Raw genomic sequence first — 10080 nt, forward strand, 5'->3', positions numbered from 1 at the left:
TTCAAGGTCAAACGTCATATAGGGGGACATTGTGTTTCACAAACACATCTTGTTTTTAATTAAATATATTCACATTTATGTCAATTTTCTGTAAAATGACCTCTATATTATCGAAACTCATACTCACAAAGCATGTTGAGGCAGTTTTTTTTTAAATAGAAGTTTGTTTAAGATAATCGGTAGCGCGTTTTACGACATAGGATTTTAGGCGGGAATACAACTCGAGTACAGTCTAATATCGACCGGGTACGATTTAGTATATTTACCGTACCCGGGGTACATGTAAGTATACTTAAGAGTACCTGGGGTACACGTAAGTAGTACCGGAGTCGACAATGACCAATGGAGTCCATATTAAGGGATTAATTATGTCATGCCTGGGGTCGGGCAGCTTCCAGTACTTTGTCCAGAGTATTAGTCTTTAACTATATCACCTATTCACATGAAACTTCATATATGCATATATGGATAGATCTCACTGATTAGAAGTTCAGTGCACAAGAACTATAGCTATAGCCCCTTCATTACTTTATTTATCTCACTTTTTTAGTGTCCGGGTCATAACGTAATTACAATAAGACCCATTTACATCAAACTTCGAACAAAGGTAGGTTGTGGTGTATAGAAGTGCAGCGTTCAACAATCATAAGTCGAGAACTCTGGCTTGCATATTTCACAATTCTATGCCTTTGTTGGTTTCACATTTTTTCTTGGTTTCCTGTTTTCCTGAAACTACTAGTTCATGATTGAAAATTAAGTTTTTATTACATTTAGAAAGGAAATCATACTGCTTATATGGGTTATATCAAATATTTCAGTTGTGTGTGGTATATTGTATTTTATACACAATAATGAAAAGTGATATAAGTCCTTGGTGTTATATGTCTGTTTGTTTAGAGGGAAAAAGACAGCACAGGAACTAACGTCTGGGATATCATATCCTTATCAGAAAACAAAACAGTTAATAACTGAAACTGCAAATATAACTAAAATGTATTTAAACATCATCGATTCTATTGGAGAAGTGGTGTGTCCCATAATTGAAACTAGCCAGTACAGTATGTTTCAAGAATACTCCCGCATGTCTCTGCTAATAACGCTACCAGTGCACGGTGTTGTTAAAGATAAAAAACAAACAACTGCAATAACAAAACAATGAACCTAACACACTGCCCTAATCAGGCATTTTGTGTAAAAAAAACACAACTTGTGGAATGTAACCGGTACACTAAGGTACGACATTGCACCGAAAATGTTTGCAAGGTAAATTTCTAGGAAAAAAACCTCCAAAACTGTTACACGGGAATAAACAGCAAAAGAAATACAATTCCGAATGACAATAATTATGCTTCCAATGTTATTGTCTTTCTGGATTGTATTTATCATCACAGAAATGGATAAAAGCAACGTTTGGATTATCAAAAGGTAAATGTAATATATTTTCGAGATAAGTCACTATATTATTTATACAGTCTTTCAAAATTATGGAACGTTTTAAATTCATCTTTCCAGAAATAGCAATATGTGGGGTTAATCTCTTTCAAAAAGACATTTTATTCAACGTAACGTACCGAGTTATGAAAATATAAAAATTATAAATTGATTTTGAAACCTTAAAAAGAAAACATTAATTATTTAATAAAGTTTGGTGTCTTTTACTCTTTATACAATGGAATATATTGCAATGGGTATAAACTGTTTATTGAAGTCTGATCCCCCCCTCTCTTCTCTGGTCAAACTCCCATTGGAGTTCTTTATAAATTGGAGTTAAACGGGGATCCCCCGTCAAACACCCATTGGAGTTTAATTTAAATGGGGGATTGACGGGGTCCCCCGTGAAAACCCCGTTGGAGTTTAATGGATATGGGAGATGGACGGGATCCCCCGTCAAAACCCCACGGGGGAAGAAAATCTACAAACACTTTATTTTCTTATTAAAGTACATATTTCTTACAATTATAACTTAAACATGTGTATTTGTAAACATTGAAACAGAAAACAAAGCATAATATTTAAATTACATTTTTTGTAAAATATAGGTAAAATTCTCCCGTCTGGAAAAAACACCCGTTGGAGAATTGCAATTCTTAACGGGGGAGCCAAAACCCCGTTGGGATCCAACGGGGGATGGCAACTTTATCATCAAATAACTCTACTTTCCAAAAACATTTTAACTCTTTTTTTTCAATTATATGTATGTACTCAATGCCCCCTACAAATATGCAAAATTTCATAACAATTGTTCAATAAATAAAAAAAATAAGTTTGCAAATAATCTGGATTTGCAAACTTAATCTGGATACTGTTTTCTGTTGTTTCCGAATTTATTGTTTCGCCTTGAATATTTAAAATTTATATCAACAGTTCTATTTCTGTTACATCAAAGATAGACTGATAAGCGAATGCAAACAGCACACATGCAGTCAATTATATCATAATGTTATTGGTCGCTTTAGATTGTCACTAATTGAATTACAAAATATCCCCAAAAGTACATGTTTGCTAGTGAGTTATAATAATACACTTTTGCGGATATAACGCAGTTAGAAACCGAGAAAATTCAAACACATTAGCACTTGTAAATAAAATAGTATTTACATATCAACAGCACATTTGTGGTTTATATACGATACTTCACTTATTCCATTCCTTGTTATAACAAGTATGTTTGGTTGTGCAAACATGTCCATACAGACCTGATTATATATTACTATGACAGATTTATTATTGTGTGTTTTACAAATTAACTCAATATTTATTCCATGTAAAACAGCTGCATATGTTTCACTCACATGATTGTGCACAAAACGTATATATATATATATATATATATATATATATATATATATATATATATATATATATATATATATATATATATATATATATATATCACTATTAGCATACTTTATGATATCAACTAATCTGCTCTACGGTGTCTCGAATCTTCCTGCAGCGCTGTATAAATGGCTGATGGGGGCTTGAGACGTGATGTATCAGGAGAAGTCCGTAAACCGGGCAGTGTGTCAAGCCGTCACGCTCTGGTAAGCTGGTCTGTCGAGTTTAGTATGTTTTGAATTGACTATAATTACTTGTATTGATCTATAAAGACAGGTTATGATGTAATATATATTGAACTAATGACTTGTTTGTTGTTGCATGATCACATAATTTAAATATATTCAAATCATTTTTTGACATTTGATAACCACTATGACAGTTACTTATGAATGTATCGCTTTTTTAGCTCATCTATTTTTTGAAAAAAAAATTATGAGCTATTGTCATCACCTTGGCGTCGGCGTCGGCGTCTGCGTCGACGTCAGCGTCGGCGTCCGGTTAAGTTTTGCGTTTAGGTCCACTTTTCTCATAAAGTATCAATGCTATTGCATTCAAACTTGGTACACTTACTTACTATCATGAGGGGAATGGGCAGGCAAAGTTAGATAACTCTGGCGTGCCTTTTGACAGAATTATGTGCCCTTTTTATACTTAGAAATTGACAATTTCGGTTAAGTTTAGTGTTTAGGTCCATTTTATTCCTTAAGTATCAAAGCTATTGCTTTCATACTTGCAACACTTACTACATATCATAAGGAGACTGTGCAGGCAAAGTTATGTAACTCTGACTGGCATTTTGACATAATTATTTGCCCTTTTTATACTTAGAAAATTGAAAATTTTGGTTAAGTTTTGTGTTTAGGTCCATTTTATTCGTTAAGTATCAAAGCTATTGCTTTCATACTTGCAACACTTACTAACTATCATATGGGGATTGTGCAGGCAAAGTTATGTAACTCTGACTGGCATTTTGACAGAATTATGTGCCCTTTCTATACTTAGAAAATTGAAAATTTGGTTAAGTTTTGTGTTTAGGTCCACTTTATTCCTAAAGTATCAAAGCTATTGCTTTCATACTTGCAACACTTACTTACTATCATATGGGGACTGTGCAGGCAATGTTACGTAACTCTGACTGGCATTTTGACGGAATTATGGGCCCTTTATACTTAGAAAATTGAACATTTGGTTAAGTTTTGTGTTTGGTCCACTTTACTCCTAAAGTATCATAGATATTGCTTTAAACTTGGAACACTCGCAAACTATCATAAGGGGACAGTAAAAGACAAGTTGCATAACTCTGGTTGTCATTTTTACGGAATTATTGCCCTTTTTGACTTAGTAAGTTTGAATATAATGTTTAATTTTGTGTTTTGATCCACGTTACTTCTAAAGAATCAAGGCTATTGCTTTCAAACTTCAAATACGTTCATGCTATCATGAGAATACTGTACCTGGCAAGTTGAATTTTACCTTGACCTTTGAATGACCTTGACTCTCAAGGTTAAATTATTAAAGTTTGCTAAAATTGCCATAACTTCTTTATTTATGATTAGATTTGATTGATACCTTGACAAAACAACTCTAACCTGACATACCACAATAGACTCCACCCAAACAATCCCCCAAGCCCCCCTCCCACCCCGAATCCCCCGAATTTTTTTTCTTAAAGATCATCTAATAAATGACCACCACACCCTAATATTATACCCGTCCACCCTAACCCACCCACCCCCCCAAAAAAAATATATTTTTTAAAACATGGTTAAAAACACAAATATTTGTTTGTATTATTTTATTTTTGAAATACTGTCCAACCATCCCATCCAAGAATCCCCTCCCCCCCCCCAAAAAAAAATGCATTTTTTTGCATTTTTGGAAGAAAATGTAATAAATGACCACACCCCCACACTATACACCCCCCCTCCACTCCACCCCTCCTTACTTGTGATTGAATTTGAGATAGGTCCCTTCACGTTTTAAAAGAAAAATAGATGAGCGGTCTGCACCCGCAAGTCGGTGCTCTTGTTTATGATATACCGTTGCACTTATATTTACTTGATACAATGGTGGCTCAAATATTGATTTATATATGGTCAGTAGGCGGTTATATCAGTCAATTTTTGGAGCTTCGTCATATTACTTGTGACCAAGTATGATATCATGTTCGGTAATATTGAATCATTATCAACAAAACAAATACTTTGATAGCAATATGATTGCTATTTTAGACAGAAGCAATATGATTGTTATTTGAGACCGACCAAGCAACAACACAGCAATAATGTATTTTATAAATATTAAGATCGGGTTCTCAAGATAACGAATAGAGAGTCAAACTTCATATTCAGCCCCCCCCCCCCTTCTGCTAATAAAGAGCCGTAGGCAATTATATGTTTTATTTCTTAAAACATGTAGGGATAGCTGTATAACATCATAAAAACAGGTATTTTCCTATCGTTTTGTTATATATTAGGCTTGGTACAAAATCACACAAACAGTTCAACTTAAATATTATTCAACGCTGCAGTAGCAGTAGCCTGTTACTATCTCTATATCACTTCGCATAAATTTAATAGAGACACATTTCAGCATCAATATGAACTTGCCGCGGTAGAGACTTGTACCTTGATGGATTTCATGGGCTATGGTCCTCACATCCGTCAGGCGCGGAGAGACGCCTACAAGGTGTTGGATAGGCTGACGACAGCAGGCGCGAATGGAAATAACACCTGGATCATTACGGGTAGCAAAGCAGAGGGACTGACATGCTTCTTTGAAAGTGATAGAGACTCGATGGATGTTGCAACTGGTGTCATCTGTTTAGAAGATGGTGTAGATTCAAGTAGTATTCATGGGGAGAAGAGTATATTAAGAGCGTGCAGCCGTATGAGTTACGCCGGACATTGCATATTGCTACTTGAGAGGTACGGTACAACCATTCACACTGCATTGATTAATGCCTTGTGTGATGATGGATATTGTTGCGAACTCTTGAGCAGTACTTTGTATGTCAATCAGCAGTTGAACGCTAAACCTTTGGAAGACGAGGTACTACACGAACGTGCTGGACCGTCAATACCTAGTACATTGAATGGAGAATAGCACGCAGATATAGTACCTGCACAACATTTGTACTGTCCAAGCATCCTGACAAGATGGGCGACAAGACCTCGCAACTGGCCAACCAATAAAGTTGTTCAGGAGGTTGTATCACTTGGATCATTTGTTACTCCTGTTAGATTTAAGGGCAGTGATTATGAACATGTTGAATGGAGGCTTTGTTTTAACGCCGGAGAAAACGTACTGGTAAACAATCTTACCGACACCCAACTGAAAGTATACGTTTTATTAAAAATGGTGAAACAAGATGTATTAAAGCCACGCAATAAAGAGGTTACATCGTTTACGATGAAAAACATTGTATTATGGATAGCAGAAAATAACCCGCAGCCATTATTTCATAAACGAAGTCTGTTTCAATGGCTAAATGTAGGATGGGATGCATTAAGAGTTGTTATAATTAAAAGGGAGCTTCCCTATTACATGATTCCAGAAAGAAATCTGATGGCAGCCTGCGTTCTGGATTCCGAACAACAGCGCACTTGGATAGCTTCTATAAATGAAATGATGGAGGAAGGTCCGAGGATCATATTGAGACTACCGAAGATACGACACGCCCTAATCGCTCACCCCGAACCACTACGATGGTACAGCGGGCGGAAAATAGAGCTGGAGATGCTGGAGCTAATATGCACGAACAGAGGTTTTCACTGCGAGGATGTCGAGACAGATGTTATTTCGCAGGCACTACGCAGACGTCAGATTGAGATTTTGATGGAGGTTAGGATGGGGATGAATATGGAAGGGTGTCGAGTAAATGATCTTATGAGTGTAAGGAGAAGTATGTTAATGTAAAACGAGTACACATATGTGTATGTCTTTTTTGACATACACAGCCCGCCCGCTTCCACATTAACTGTATTTTCATTGAGTAACAACTCGTACATTAACTCATGTCCAGAATACCACACTTGGACATTTTAAGACCCTGGCTGGCATGCAATATAGGAATCTTACTTTACCAGAGCCCACTTGTTTGAAAACCATGTCTTTATTGTCTAATAAAATGATTTATTATTATTGTGTTCGATTAAAAGCTCTATGTGGTGCAATTATTGCGTGCGATGACAGAAGGTCCGAAGATCATTCTGAGACTACCGTAGATACGACAAGCCCTAATAGCTAAAACGGAACCTCTACGTTGGTACAGCAGCAGGAAAATAGTGCTGGAAATTCTGCAGCTGATAGACATGTACAGAATTGCTCTAGATATGGATGGCGCGACATATATTATTTAGCAGGCATTGCGGAGACGTAGGCATGAGATTATTAATTAGGATGACCAGAGGATGATTATGGAAGTGTGTCGAGCAAATAATCCCCTCAGTGTATATTATATTATTTTGATGTAAAACTATAACATTGATCAATAACCCTTTTACTTGCAACTGTTACGCTCGTGTATAGATATATAGAATATTATGTTAGTTTTGGATAAAGATCAAGTTTATCATGCGAGGCTTAGAACCATGGTAGCGCGAGGCTTGCCGAGCACTACCATGGTTCGGGCCGAGCATGATAAACTTGATCTTTATCCAAAACTAACATAATATTCTATTTATCCTATTATTTCCTCCCATTTTTTCATCAATAAAAAAACATTAAATATCGCAGTTTTTGACAATTTTGTGCTTCCGTAGTTAGCAAACCCGAGTGAGTCATTCCGCGTAGATTTTATAACAAAGTAGTCCCTGAGATAACAAACGTTTTATTGAACAAACAATTTTGTAACATATGCCACTCATAATATTGTGTTGAAAACGAGACAACGCTCATTTATATCAATAAAAATAATTCAATAACGATAGCTCTATATTATTTTCGGGGCACTGGAATTCACGCGCAAGGCTCGTCGTAGTCAGTCGGTTAGCGAAAATTTGACATTTGCTCGCGAGAGAATTTGAAATTCAATACTTATTCATTTACATCTGTGAGTGATCCTGTACTTGAGGAATTAATGACATTGAAGTTTTGGATGTTAAAGGTTGCCCCATAAAACTGTGATGTTAACAGCCTTGCAGTTGAAACATTGAATTCCGTGTTTACAGTGGACGTTGTGTGGTGGGTGGGGAACATGAAATCTGAATTCAAAGTGTATTCAGGAATTGTGACAGACACGGGATTTGTTTGTGAGGTTAGTGTTGCTGTACATGTTGTGTTTGTTTTTCTGATGGTGTGTTCAGACTTCGACTGTGCTTTTGTGGAAGTTGACAATATAGCTGAACATCTTTGAAGTTGCTTTTCAGTCACTGAGAAATAGTTGAAGATGGACTGAACATTCTTATGACGAGTAATAGCCATAATTTCTGTAGGAGGAACATCATGGCCTCGCAGCTTCTGAACAAGATGTTTTCGCGCAGAGTGGTTTGTGTAACGTTTGCCCTCTGGAAGATTTGCTGCCACCGCCATGGTTTTGAGCATCTTTCCTAATTTGACCTCTCCAATGCGTTGTCTCAAAAACCACTGACTGGAGCAACCCTCTCTGGTGCGCGGCGCTAGGTAAAATGTATCATCATCGTTTGAAAATCCATCTGGTCGCTTTGCTGAATAAGCCTTGTACATGGCGATTGGGTCACGATGAGTATTTACCCCAAACATCTTGGGGTTGACCTTCCTGTAGTCGCCTAGATTCTCACCAGTGCGTGTTTTTGTCTGCCTCTCATGAAACTCTAAGAATTCATCACCCTCGGCAGTGGTTCTCAGCTTCACATCTCCCCATCTAAATAAAACGTATGCAATGTTTTTTATTTGTTTGTTTTTTATGATAAAAATCTTTTTTTCTACTACTGCTATTTTTGTTCACCAAAAAATAAATAAATACACAAAAATACAGTCATGGCCACCCCATTTTTTGATAAATGAGTCGCGAATTGTTCAAATTGTGAAAAAACGAGTGGAGAACTTTCTAAAATTGTGAAAATTTTAGTCGCAAACTTTCTATAATTGTGAAAAATTGACTTGCGAACTTCTTGTAATTGTGAACATTTGAGTAGCGGTTTTCTAAAATTTGTGAAAAACGGCCATTGTTACAGACGGAAAAAAGCCCTGAACAGTGCCAATAGAATAGTTATGGCTTCCATAACTAAAAATAGTGTTTTTTAAACCGGTCTGTCGGTACTATATCAACTGTTTGCTAGAGGTCTTTAAGCTACCATTTAATACTATATTGATAATATTTGTAAATAAATTTAGATGTTTTCTTCAAATTTGTATTAAAAAATTGTTGGCACTTCCACAATTTTGTCAAATTTTGTGACATTGAACTCTGGCAGTGGACAGCGACACCCCTGTAAATCATTTGTCACACAGTATCATTCATCAATAATTTTATTTGAAACAAGCTTTTCTGCATTGAATACGGTTTCCAAAATTTGATTAGTTTCAAAGTTGCTTTTCTTAAATAAAAAACACATGTAATTTGAGCTATTACTAATGATTGAAAAATTCATTTTGATAAAATAGACTTAACCACCTCAAATTGTGTTGTTAAGTTGTCCCTCTTAAGCCAAAGTGGAGACTGTTATTCAGCCACATTGTATTTAACAGGGAACATGGAGTGTGTGGACCAAGGACAGCAGTTTCCCACATCTGGTCTATGTCCTCATCAGTTAGAGGTTCAGCTTCGCTTGGGCGGTTGCCTTGGCCCTTTATAGAGCAATGTTCAACTGTTCGATAATGTCAAGGTATGCATTTTAGAGGTGGTGTTCTGCCTTACATTACAGACATCCATCAGACAACTCAAATAGCTTAAATTGTTTGTATTAAAGCGAGATTATACGATTGTTCATGTGTTTAATTGTAATATTTTTGATAAAATATGTTACAATAACACAAAATAGGCAAGACAAATTATCCTTTGAAGACGAATTTTATAAAATGCAGCAAATACAAATTAGCGTCCCGAGCCGGTTGGGACGAAGATATACCGTACATATTTTCCTACAATAACCGAAGCATTCGTCTTTTTATAAGGATCAGAGTTAGTGTTCGTGTGTCTTATGAATATATATCGTTGCAGGAATTTCAAATGAATTGTTAAACTTAATTTAGATTCACATCGTACATGCATGATATACATGCTGGCAAATTTGACTGTACAGACATTTTCGATTTCAG

At 36.1% G+C, this 10080-nt stretch overlaps 1 long non-coding RNA gene across 1 annotated transcript; it reads left to right on the forward strand.

Moving 5' to 3' along the window:
• The first annotated feature begins 8020 nt into the window (after positions 1–8020).
• LOC127862174 (uncharacterized) lies at positions 8021–9643 on the forward strand. Its single transcript, XR_008040477.1, has 3 exons — positions 8021–8098; positions 8277–8463; positions 9511–9643. It is a non-coding gene; the product is annotated as an uncharacterized LOC127862174 (long non-coding RNA).
• The last annotated feature ends 437 nt before the right edge of the window (positions 9644–10080 follow it).

This window comes from Dreissena polymorpha, chromosome 16 (genome assembly GCF_020536995.1).
Source record: "Dreissena polymorpha isolate Duluth1 chromosome 16, UMN_Dpol_1.0, whole genome shotgun sequence".
Taxonomy (NCBI): domain Eukaryota; kingdom Metazoa; phylum Mollusca; class Bivalvia; order Myida; family Dreissenidae; genus Dreissena; species Dreissena polymorpha.